This window comes from Paroedura picta, chromosome 5, assembly GCF_049243985.1.
Source record: "Paroedura picta isolate Pp20150507F chromosome 5, Ppicta_v3.0, whole genome shotgun sequence".
NCBI classification, from domain to species: Eukaryota; Metazoa; Chordata; class Lepidosauria; order Squamata; family Gekkonidae; genus Paroedura; species Paroedura picta.
The window spans coordinates 31,228,942-31,240,825 of NC_135373.1; the positions used below are offsets into that span (position 1 = coordinate 31,228,942).

General features: G+C 49.2%; 1 protein-coding gene across 4 annotated transcripts in view; it reads right to left on the reverse strand.

The window, feature by feature from the left end:
* Positions 1-11,884, reverse strand: part of LOC143837361 (beta-1,4-galactosyltransferase 3-like) — a 34,064-nt gene that overhangs the window by 21,813 nt on the left and 367 nt on the right. Inside the window, exons 2-3 of one of the 4 annotated variants that reach the window (XM_077337081.1) lie at positions 3,391-3,452; positions 2,184-2,269 (exon numbers count right to left, since the gene is read on the reverse strand). The exons of 1 other annotated variant lie outside the window; for it this stretch is intronic. The gene's annotated coding sequence lies outside the window, so the exon portion shown is untranslated. Of the gene's footprint in view, positions 1-2,183; positions 2,270-2,843; positions 2,932-3,390; positions 3,453-11,884 lie in introns of those variants that run through there. 2 more of the 4 variants (XM_077337082.1, XM_077337080.1) reach the window with 2 other exon arrangements.

Below are 11,884 nucleotides of genomic sequence, written 5' to 3' on the forward strand. Positions count from 1 at the left end.
GTCGCCGGAGATCCTGGAGAGCCACTGCCAATCTGAGTAGCAGCAGTCCCCCAACAGTGCCTGTGGTTGTCATGGCAACCTTTCCTCGAGCCCTCCAAGAGTTTTTAGTGAGTAGGCAGGTTCAGCTGGGTGGGGTCAGCAATGCTTGCGATTGGCTGGGCAGATTGCTAAAAATGGCAGCAGTTACTGGTACAACACCAGGATATTCACTGTGTGAATGAAGATATGCCATGGCAGCCATTTTGTACCCATCTACACTTTCTGCGACTGCCATTTTTACCTGTCACCACCTCCTGTGGCAGCCATTTTGTGCCTGTCTCCGCCATGCTGTGTCAGAACTCCAAAGGTACCCACAGGCTCAACCAGGTTTTGGACCCCTCAAGTAGAGAACTCTGACTGTGATGGACAGCTTTATAAGATCCATGACTTGTGAGCCTCAGAAAAATTACACTAGATGGGATCATCCATGGGTAGGTACTCCTCTCCAATACAAATCTCACAGAAGGTACTAAGTATCCATCGTTCATCCCAGGGCGAACACAGTCAGCATGATGTAGTTAGTAGGTAGACTCTTGGCTATGAGGGATCCAGGTTCATATCCTGACTCTGCAGTCTAAACTTCCTGGGACTTTGAGCCAGTCACACACACATTTAGCCTAACTGATCTCTCTGAGCTGTGAGGATAAAAAGGGGGGACAAATGTCGTATGCTGCTTTGGGTTCCCTGCTGGGAAGAAAAGTGGGGTACAAATATCTGAATTAAAACAGCTGAACACGTCTTTTCACTGTGGCTTGCAGGGATTTAGCCAACAGGAAGGCAAAACGGGGAACAGGCAAAAATCCAAGAGAAGGGGAGGGAAGACGGAAGTGCAAATGTACCAGTTCATACAGAATCTGCACCAATTTGGAGCAGGAAGGATTCCGAGGATGAAGTGTGAACAGATGCCGAAGCAAAAACATCCTGATCCCTGCCCTGCATTGAAAACCATCTGACCTACTATCCCCATCCTTCCCAGTCCTCTGGCTTAATGCAAATATTTTATTTGCTCACATTCTGCTGCTGTCACCACGGAACGTGCAAGCCCAGTATAAAAGGCCGCTGGATCCCAAGACAGCACTGGAGCAACAATTTCTCCTTCTCTTGAATAATAATTACCAGCCCAGGTTGTGCAATTTCCCAGTCACTAATATATGGCACAGAGCCCCTCCTTCTCAGAAAGAGCGCAGCTTCATGGAGGGAAACCATCAGCAACCCAAGCAGACATGGTAATTTGCATGAAAGCAAGAAGTGGTGCAGACGGATCACAACATCTGCAACACCCTTGGTGCTCTTGAGAGACAAATCTAGAAGGGCCAATTCCAATATTTTCCAACACAAGCTCAAATGCCCCAGCAATGGAGATATGCACAGTCCCTGGCTGTCCACTAGAGCAGGGATCCTCAACCTGTGGTCCTCCAGATGTTCATGGACTACAATTCCCACGAGCCCCTGCCAGCAAATGCTGGCAGGGGCTCATGGGAATTGTACTCCATGAACATCTGGAGGACCACAGGTTGACAACCCCTGCACTAGAGGATTTCCAGAGATGAAGAGGGCAAATAATTCTTACCAGCTTTCTCCTCTTGCTATAAACCTCTATCTCTTTCCTTCAGGCTGTTCCCAGGAGTCCCCTGTCCGCCTCCAGAGCACCATTTTAGGTGGCAATTTGGGCTGCGGTGAGGGTGACCGGGAGACAAGGGTGCTGCATTCCACGGCCCGATAACAATCCTGACTGCACTAAATGCCAAGAGATCCAAGCTCGAGACAAGGGAACAAGTTTCCCGGCATGCAACACTGGAATTTATTTTGTTAAAGGAAGGAGCAACAACATACAGATTATGTTTCAATAATCAACATGAATAGCCATGAAATAGAAGCAACCTCTAATCCACCCCAGGAACACTCCCCTCCTTGCTGGGGCACAATCATTCCACAGCTCCTGCCTAGTCTTACAACAGTTCGTTCAGGGGAGAAAGGGGAGTCCGCAAACACGAAAGGCAGACGATTAAGGAAGTACATAAATATGTAAGAAGGGCAGAGGAATGACACTAGAAGAGGCACTCCAAGAAGGAAAGTGTCCACCACATGGAGACGGGAGACCCGCAACGTCCAAGCTCAGAAGAGACATGTCAGATGATACCTACCTCAGAACATGCAATGCGGTTGGCTCAGCAAAGCCTGGGGCATCCTGCTTCTCGAAACTCAATACTCGCTCGGTCCATGGGAGGTTCTGTACAGAAAACGAAGGAGGAAGAAGGTTTACACCCAGTGCAAAACCCAAGAGGGTAGTGTGAGAGAAAGAGACAGAGAGGGGGGGGGGAGGCAGAGAGCCGAAACCTGGCATTCAAGGCAGCAATGCAACACTGTCATTCCAAGCAGAGGTGCAGAAGCCAACTTAAACAGGAAGTGGAAAAGCTGTTGGTGCGATGAGGGATTTGGGGGGGGGGGGGAGATGGGGTCAGGAATGTGCTACGTGTACAGAAAGAGGATCGAGTTAATCACTACCAGAAACCAGTCCTTCAGTAGGCAAGCAAGTGGTTTTTGTGCACCAACAAATGCCATTCCAGGTTCCCCCCCTATGATGAGTGCAGCACAGAAGCACGGAGAGGCCAAGGGCAGTTCAGCCTAAATTCAGCCCACCTCCCATCTCACCACTTCTTGGAATTGGATTGAGAGGAGCCCCCCCCCCCTTCTAGGACCCAAGATTCTTGCCAGAAGGGCCAATCGCCACACTGTATTTCCCAACACAAGTTAAAATGCCCCTGCAATGGAGATTTCCTATCCAAACAGGAAGGCTGTCCCACCCAGCTCTAATGCTTAGTCCACAGAGAAGTTGAGACATCTTAACGTTAATAGGTAAAGGATCCACTGGGAGTCAGCCCCATGCTTCCCTGAGCAGGCATGGCATTCGGTTGCCAAGGCAACCCTACAGGTTGCCAAGATGCAGCTAGAAGGCTAGACATTTTTTTCTTAAAGGGCTAGAAGTTTTGGCACAAGGGGACATTATGGAGCCTGAGTCCAGGCACCTGAGGGCCACCCCAGTCTTCGAGGGGCCATGGTCCAGTGGTAGAGTATCTGCTTGGCAGACAGAAGGTCCCATCCTCTTCAGCTTAAAAGGTGGTAAGTGATGTGAAAGGCCTCCTGCTGCCAATCTCAGGAGATGACACTGAGCTTTGATGGACTAAGGGTCTGATAGTATAAGGCAGATTCAGGTGACCTCCAAACTTGTCCAATCAACTCTGAAAGCCCCAGGTAAAGTGTTATTTCAGCATTTGGATCTAACAGTTTCAGCCCAGCCACAAATTACTACTGGAGTTTCTCAAAACACTCTGCTACGGAAGCCTCACCTACCTCACAGGCTAGTTTGAGCATAAAACGGAGGGGAGGAAAATGATGTAAGCCACTTTGGGTCCCTGTTGGGGGGAAAGGCAGGGTATAAATAAAAGTATACAATAAAATAAAACACAATAGAAATAGTGCAATAAGCCCAGAACCACCAATACTGAAGCTCCAAGGTCAATTGCCCAACCCTCTTCCAAACCTGACAGGGGAATACACCTAATCTCAATACACCTAATCAAGTCTCATTCCTAACCTAAGATGATGATTTCAGAGTGACTTTGAACACACATCTCATTTATCCCAAACAGTCACTTGGGCGCCCAGACAACACGACTGGTCAACTTAGTCATTAATGCATAGGCACACACACGCTCGAAGTCAGCAGATCAGGCAGAGAAAGCCTGGCATTTGCCCCACCCCGCTTTGGGTTCCCAACCGTTCCTCCCGAAAGAAGCCCATTTTTCACATTCTTTGATGGCTTCCCTTTGTAGCAGTCACAGGTAACTACAGACGCGGGTCTCAAACAGAGTTTCCAGCACTGCATGCGCCTCTTCCTTCCACCTCCAAGTGTGGTGTTGCGCAGAGCGCCATCAAGTTCCAGCTGACTTAAAGCAACTCTGTAGTTTTCAAGCAAAACTGGTTTGCCATTGCATGCCTCTCTGCAACAACCCTGGACTTTCTTGCTGGCCTCCCAAGTAGGAACTTTGCTTAACTTTCCAAGTTCAGCCATCCAGTTGAGAGTACAAACCTTAATGGCCACAGTATTCATATCACCTAGAGCCTCTTGTGGTGCAGAGTGGTAAGGCAGCAGACATGCAGTCTGAAGCTCTGACCATGAGGCTGGGAGTTCGATCCCAGCAGCCGGCTCAAGGTTGACTCAGGCTTCCATCCTTCCAAGGTCAGTAAAATGAGTACCGAGCTTGCTGGGGGGTAAACGGTAATGACTGGGGAAGGCACTGGCAAACCACCCCGTATTGAGTCTGCCATGAAACGCTAGAGGACGTCACCCCAAGGGTCAGACATGACCCGGTGCTTGCACAGGGGATACCTTTACCTTTATTCATATCACAATGCTTAGAAACCAGTGGGTGGACATGTTAATCTTCCAGGGTGTTCTGCTGCAGATTCCCAACCAGGGTTTCGGGGAGCCCTGAGGTTATGCAGGAGTTCCCCAGGGGTTATGCAGCCTTTCCCAGAAGTTCAGATGGTCATGAGACATCAGTGAAGCCCCCTTCCCCTGTTGCTCTACAGCAGTGATTCTCAACTTAGGGGTCGGGACACCTTTGTGGGGGGGGTCGAATGACCCTTTTACAGGTATTGCGGCAGGGAAAGCAGCTTGGCCAGGGGGCGCCATCCACACAACAGCCTTGTGGGGTAGATCAATATAGAGCGTTTGTCTGTCTGGAGCAGCAGAAAAGAGCGAGATGGGCATGGTGGAACAAGAGGCAGAACTGAACTGAGAAACCCCGGAAGAAAACCCAATTTATATACAATCATGAGCAATGGATCTTCACGCCCTTGGTCAGTTTCGGTTTCATTTCTGTGAAAGAACCCTTGCATAATGTTATGGTTGGGGATCACCACAACAGGAGGAACTGTATTAAAGAGTCTCGGCATTAGGAAGGTTGAGAACCACTGTTCTGCAGGCCTCGTCTCTTTCTCCGCAATGAAACTGGGAAATAATTGATTGATTGGCTCCCACATCTTCCTTCTGCACCAACTGCTCTGAAGGGGCATGGCACCACTTCTGGCGTTTCTCAACGTCTGAAAAATACTGCAAGGGTCCCTTCACGGCCAACCGGTGGAAAAAGGCTGACCTACACAAAAACCTCCTGAGTCCTGACCTGATGATCTTCGTTTTGGTAGCTTGCTTGGCTTAAATGCTCTTCTTGAGATGCGGACTCTAACCATCAGTCGGAAGAAATTCGGTGGAATGCCTCTCCAGGCGAGCTTCTTTTAAAAGGATGGAACAGGCCTCTCTTAAGTGAAGCCCTGGCCCCTCTGTATTAGCAGATAGCCTCCTGGCAATCTCAGGATCTGTCCCAATTTTAAAGGTAAAATTCGAACCAGTGACACAGCCCCCAGCTTTGCAGCTAGAATAAACCACTGGCAAAGCAGGTGGGTCTGATTAGCGTCCTTCCAGGTGTGGAAGTGGACTGTGTGTATCCCCCACGCAACTGGGGGCATTGCTTTGAAGAGGGACTCTGTTAATTCCTTTTTTTTTAATTGGCAAGGGGCAGGGAAGAAAGCGAGAGAAAAGGAAAAAAGCCTCAAAAGAGGAATCCAGCACACCTCAGTGTCACCGCCATAAAGGCACTGAAGGGACAGGCTTCAATACATCTGACAGAGCAAGCTCTCATACTCCCAAAGCTTATGCTGGAAAACTCACTGGACTCCTGTTTTATTATCCCAGCAAGAACAGTGACCCGCTTCTGAACCCATTCACTGCAATGGATTGAAAATGTAACTCAATTTAGGGTTGGGCACCATTAGGTACCGTGGGAGTGATGCTTTATGTTGCTGCTGTTGACTAACAACAGCTACCTATCCAGAATTATAATATTAACTAGGGACAAAGCCTGTTGCATTCAGGAACACAACAGGTGCTAGACTGGGGGTGGGGGGGAGGTGGAAGAACTCTGTGGGTGGCCTCTCGCCCCCCGCAGGACCTGGAAAGGCTGCAGGCAGCTGTTATGGAACTCACCAGCAGGGACAGGTCTCACACAGCAGGGATCTGTAGCCTCCAAAGCCTTGGAGGGAAGTGGAAGGAGGAGGGGGTGGTCAGGGGTGGGGATGGAAGGTGATTGGCTGGCCACTGGACACAGGCAAGCCGGTTGGAGGAGGAGGCACTCAGGGGCGGGGCGGCCGCCCTGAGTGGATGTTAAGCGCTGAGTGGCACTTAAGCCATGAGACCAACTCCTCCTCCTAGCCCTTACCAGAAATATTAAGTGGAACAGAATAGATACTCATCCAGGCCACTAGCAGCTCTCTAAGGCTGTTTTAGGTTAGGAAAGCAATTCCAGGAGAGGAAACACTTAAGCCAGGGCTTGACAAATCACAGGTGCCAGGTTGCCATGGCTCCTAGAGATCACACTGTAGCATCTAGGTGTGTAGGTGCATTAATTAGAAAATAGGGCCCTACACAATCCTAAATGCTGCAATAGAAATCTGACTCCTAATTTTCTGGGCTGGATTATATAGAGCAAAAAAAAACGTATCAATGCCTGGTTTAAACCACCTCTTTACTCAAGGCCCCAATCCAAGCTGGCAATTTTTTTTTAAATGCCCAGGGGTTCAGATGCAGGAGCTCCCAGCATTTTGCCTGGCCAAACCTTGAAAACTGCAGAACTAGCAGCCCTTCATTTTAGCCTAATGAAATGTCATTTCTTTTGGCCTCTCTCTCTTTTTTTAACACCTCCATGCCCTAGCATCACTGTGTCTCAAGGCAGGGGATAAAAACAAGTGCCTCCAAGAATGGCCGTAACCTGGTCTGAGCTCCCAAATAGAGAAACCCATCCATCTAAAGCTTGCAGGTATGAGTCCTTGCTATCAAACACTCCTGCCATCCAACTCTACCTCCAGAGAGAAAAGCTTATTGCCCAATTTATTTGCTTGTTAAGGCAAGGAACATGTAGAGATTGTTTGCCATCACCTGACTCGGCATAGTGGCCCTGACATCCTTCAGTAGTCTCCCATCCAAGTACTAACCAGGACCAGCCCTGCTTAGCTTCCAAGAAAGGAAAAAAATCATGCTAACCTGGCCGATCATCTAATAAGGTGGAAGAAAAACAGGATCAAGGGCACCAGAAGTTCACCTGACATCTGCTGTCCTGAAGCCACCATGTTTTTATTGATCAAGCCCCCCAAAACATGTACATAAAAGGTAAAGGTATCCCCTGTGCAAGCACCGAGTCATGTCTGACCCTTGGGGTGACGCCCTCTAGCGTTTTCATGGCAGACTCAATACGGGGTGGCTTGCCAGTGCCTTCCCCAGTCATTACCGTTTTACCCCCCAGCAATCTGAGTACTCATTTTACCGACCTGGGAAGGATGGAAGGCTGAGTCAACCTTGAGCCAGCTGCTGGGATCGAACTCCCAGCCTCATGTACATAGTTTATCCCAAACGTTCAACACCCAAAGCATTTCTCCTATTCTTTATCCCAAACCACGCCAGCACCCACAGAAACACTGTTAATGAGAAAAAGCAGAGGTCATGGGAAAGCTTTGATAGGGAAGAGATGCACATGTGTCAAGGCAAGGTTCCCGTCCTTCCCAAGAACTTTATTCACATTTACATTCCGCTGCTCTCAAATGTCTCGTGGCGGTTTACAAAGAGTACAATAAAATCCCGTAAAAACCTATTAAAACGCAATTCAGAAACAATATCACAATGGCGGATAATAAATATATAACCTACTCCCCTCCCTCCATTCAGCAAAGGTTTATTATTCTCTATCCGGGAGTGAGGGGCTTCTCTTTCCCTTCCAGCACCCCCCCCCCATTTTGAAAGGATGCAGACTACAGATCTCTGCACACCCCATAAGCTGCCCACAACAGCTGCTGCCCACACACAATACACCTCATCAGTGCAAGCACACTGGGTGCAGAAGTCACTTCATTGGGATGGACCAGAGCCAAGGAGTCTTGGAACAGCTCACAAGCAGACTGTGAGGAAGGCATCTGAAGAGGACAGATGCTACATCTCAACAGGAGCCTTCTGGGTAGGAAGAGAGTTGACGAACCAGACGTTCACCACCCCCACATGTACAACCGAGACTAAAAGTCATGGGCTTTGCACACACCCCACAAAAACGGAAATCAAGTCATCACAGCACAAAAGGTTAAAGGAAGAAATCAGCAGAGCTCCCAAGAATCATAGAATCATAGAGTTGGAAGGGGCCATACAGGCCATCTAGTCCAACCCCCTGCTCTACGCAGGATCAGCCCAAAGAATCCTAAAGCAGTGGTCCCCAACCCGTGGGCCGCGGCCTGGTGCCGGGCTGTGAAGGCCTTGGCGCCGGGCGGCGGCTCCTTCTTCCCTCCCCCCCCGAAGCGAGAGGCTCGCCAGGCCGCAAGCAAATCGGCTGCCAAAGCGGCCGATTAGCTCGCGGCCCGGCAAACTTCTTGTTTCGGGAGGGAAGAGAAGCTTGCCGAGCCGCAAGGTAATCGGCCGATTTAGCAGCCTATTTGCTGGCGGCCCGGAGGGGCCAGGAGGGGGATCTGCGGCCGCTGGCATGGCGGCGGCGCAAACATGCGTGCGCTGACTGCCGCACACGTGCAAACGTGCAGCAGTCCGCGTATGCGCATTTGCGCTGGGGCTGCCGTGCGTGCGCGGGCCCCTGGGCCGCCCTGTCCCCCCACTCCGCCGCAGCGGCTGAAAGCTTGCGGACCGCTGTCCTAAACCATCCAAGAAAAGTGTGTCTCCAACCTTTGCTTGAAGACTGCCAGTGAGGGGGAGCTCACCACCTCCTTAGGCAGCCTATTCCACTGCTGAACTACTCTGACTGTGAAAATTCTTTTCCTGATATCGTTGTACTTGTAGTTTAAACCCATTACTGCACGTCCTTTCCTCTGCAGAAATGGGGGAAGGAGAACCACCGGGGACAGGAACAACCACAGCTATGCCACCTACCGGTACAAGACTGGCTGTCCTGGGGTCAGATCACATTGTGTGTGCTGGGAGCCGAGAGGTAACAAGTTCTCATCTCAGTCACAAACTCACTAAAATTGTTATCTGAAGAACACCGCTACCTACCTGAAACAAACTCACTAAGAAAGCCATTCTGAGCATCTATGGAGGCCTGGAGGTAACAATTCTAGCCTCCCCTATGCGTTGCTTTTTAGGGATTACAGTGAAAATGCAGGTGAAGGACTTTGAACACTGAAAGCACTATGCAAATATTCAGTACTGTTATGAACTGGAGGGTGTTAGCCTCACTCCCGGAGTAAAGCTTAATAAGGAAGGCCTTCTGGGAGGGAGGGGGGGAGGGGGGAGAAACACAAGAAAATCACAAGAAAACGCAACACATTCTCAGAAACATATCTCCTCACAAACACACCAGTTCTAGACTGGTTTCTGCTAGCTTAGAGGAGGGGAAAATGCAAACTCATCAGTTAAGGATTTTTTTACTGGCGGAACAGAAATCCTGCTTGGATACAGACAGCAAGATTAGATTCCAACATGTGTTTCCTGGAAACTGAAAATAAGAACCTATTCACAAAGGTTTATTATCTTTCAGACAACACACACACACACACACAAAGCCCATAACCAAATAAAAGGCTTTTGCTAGGAGGCAGCAATGCAGACCTTTGGAAATGAATCACACATGCCAGGTGCAGGATATAACCCAGCAGCATTTCTTGGTGCCACTGAAACCTAGCATCCTCCTCCTCCTCCTCCCTCCGGAGGTTTTATTTCACAACCCTGGCAGCTGCAAAAGTATCTGAAGTCTTGGGTTCAAATCTTTGTATCCCGCTGCAAACCGGAACTGGGCAACCCCAGCTTTATCCCCATGGTTGTTTGTCAGGAGGAAGTGACACAGTATCAGGACCCGAGGCAAAAAAAGATATATTATTTCTTTAAACAAGCACTCCAGTGGATTGACGTGGTTCAAGAAGACCAATTTGGAAACTTTAATGGGCAGGTGAGGTTTTGGAGATCAAGAGGATTTAGCAGACGCCATGCCTCTAGCTAGTAGTAATACCTGCCAGGCCCAAAAGATGGAAGAGAGCCAACCTGAATCATCCATACTGATCCCTCGAGACAATTGAGATTGTCAAGGTATCTTGAAAGAACACTAGAATCCTTTACATGCCAAACAAGGAGAATTTGCTGCTCACAACGAAAGGGAAAATAAGACCACCTATTTCTGAGAACCCCAAATATGATGAAATCTATAAAGGTAAAGGTATCCCCTGTGCAAGCACCGAGTCATGTCTGACCCTTGGGGTGACGCCCTCCAGCGTTTTCATGGCAGACTCAATACAGGGTGGTTTGCCAGTGCCTTCCCCAGTCATTACCGTTTACCCCCCAGCAAGCTGGGTACTCATTTTACCGACCTCGGAAGGATGAAAGGCTGAGTCAACCTTGAGCCAGCTGCTGGGATTGAACTCCCAGCCTCATGGGCAGGAACTTTCAGACTGCATGTCTGCTGCCTTTCCACTCTGTGCCACAAGAGGCTCATAATGAAATCTATAGTTGAAAGAAATTGGGGGGGGGGGTGTGCATTTTTGACAGAATTCATCAGTTTTGGAATATTTACTTCATTTATGTCCTATTTGTGCCCAATGGGGACTCAAAGCAATTTAGGTCATTCTCCTATTCTCCATTTCAGCCGCAAAACAACCATGCAAGATAGGTTAGACTTAGCGTGTGCAACTGGCCCAAGGTCATCTAGGGCAGGGGTAGTCAACCTGTGGTCCTCCAGATGTCCATGGACTACAATTCCCATGAGCCCCTGCCAGCAGTTTGTAGTCCATGGACATCTGGAGGACCACAGGTTGACTACCCCTGACCTAGGGAGCTTCCATGGTGAGCGGAGGGGTGGGGGGGGGGAGACAAACTTGAATTTTCCCAAATCCTAGCCTGACACACAAACCATTATGCCACAATATCTGGGGGAAGCAGAAAGCGACTGGCTGGCAGAGGAAGTAGACACGGCTCACAGGACCATCCAGTCTAGTACACTAAATGCCAGTCTGAGAAGCAGGCACTGTGTTATCCTCTGCCAACTGCACTACTCGGACTGTCTAGCTGCAACATAATAAATAATAATAAATATACTAATAATAATATACAATTTCAAAACATCACTTCTCTCCAAATGTCCTGAGCCCCTGCCATTAAGAGGAGGAGCAGGAGGAGGGGACGAATCTTGGATATGATCCTTGCGTCCTATCACAAACTAGGCAAAGGCCTTCCCCAGAACCGGTAATAACAGAGTCCATGCAAAGCGTAGAGAATCGGGCAGATGGAGAATTACCAGAAATTCCAGCACCAGAGGCAAGTTGTCTTTAAAGGGAGGGGAGAACAGGAAAGGAAACAGGACCTCAGAATACAGATCACCTATTTCTGAAGATTCAAAGTCCAGGGATCGGCCTCTCCCCGGGTGAAATCTATGGCAGAAGGAAGTGGGGGGAGTGCACCCCCTCAGGAGTCACTCCAAAAGCAGGGGGATAAAAGAGACTTGGGGAAACTGCTGTTGCTTTTAATGCTAGCGTGTTGGGAATGCGAGAAAATAAAGCAAGATTTAAAGCCACCTCCCGACCAGGTAAGAGCTTCACATTTCCAAAAAAATCCAGCAGTTCCCTTAAACCTGATCCCTTCCCCCCTAGTCCGAATGCAATAGGGCTGCGTTTAAGTTCTGTCTTCTTTTAGTTGGGACTACTTCAGGGCGAAACAAAGTAGCGCCCTCAGCGCAGAAATCTCTCCCTGTGCGTCGCTCGGGGCGCAAAAGCTGGCATCCTTCGCGGAGCCAAGGTCGGGAAAGGAATGCGAACT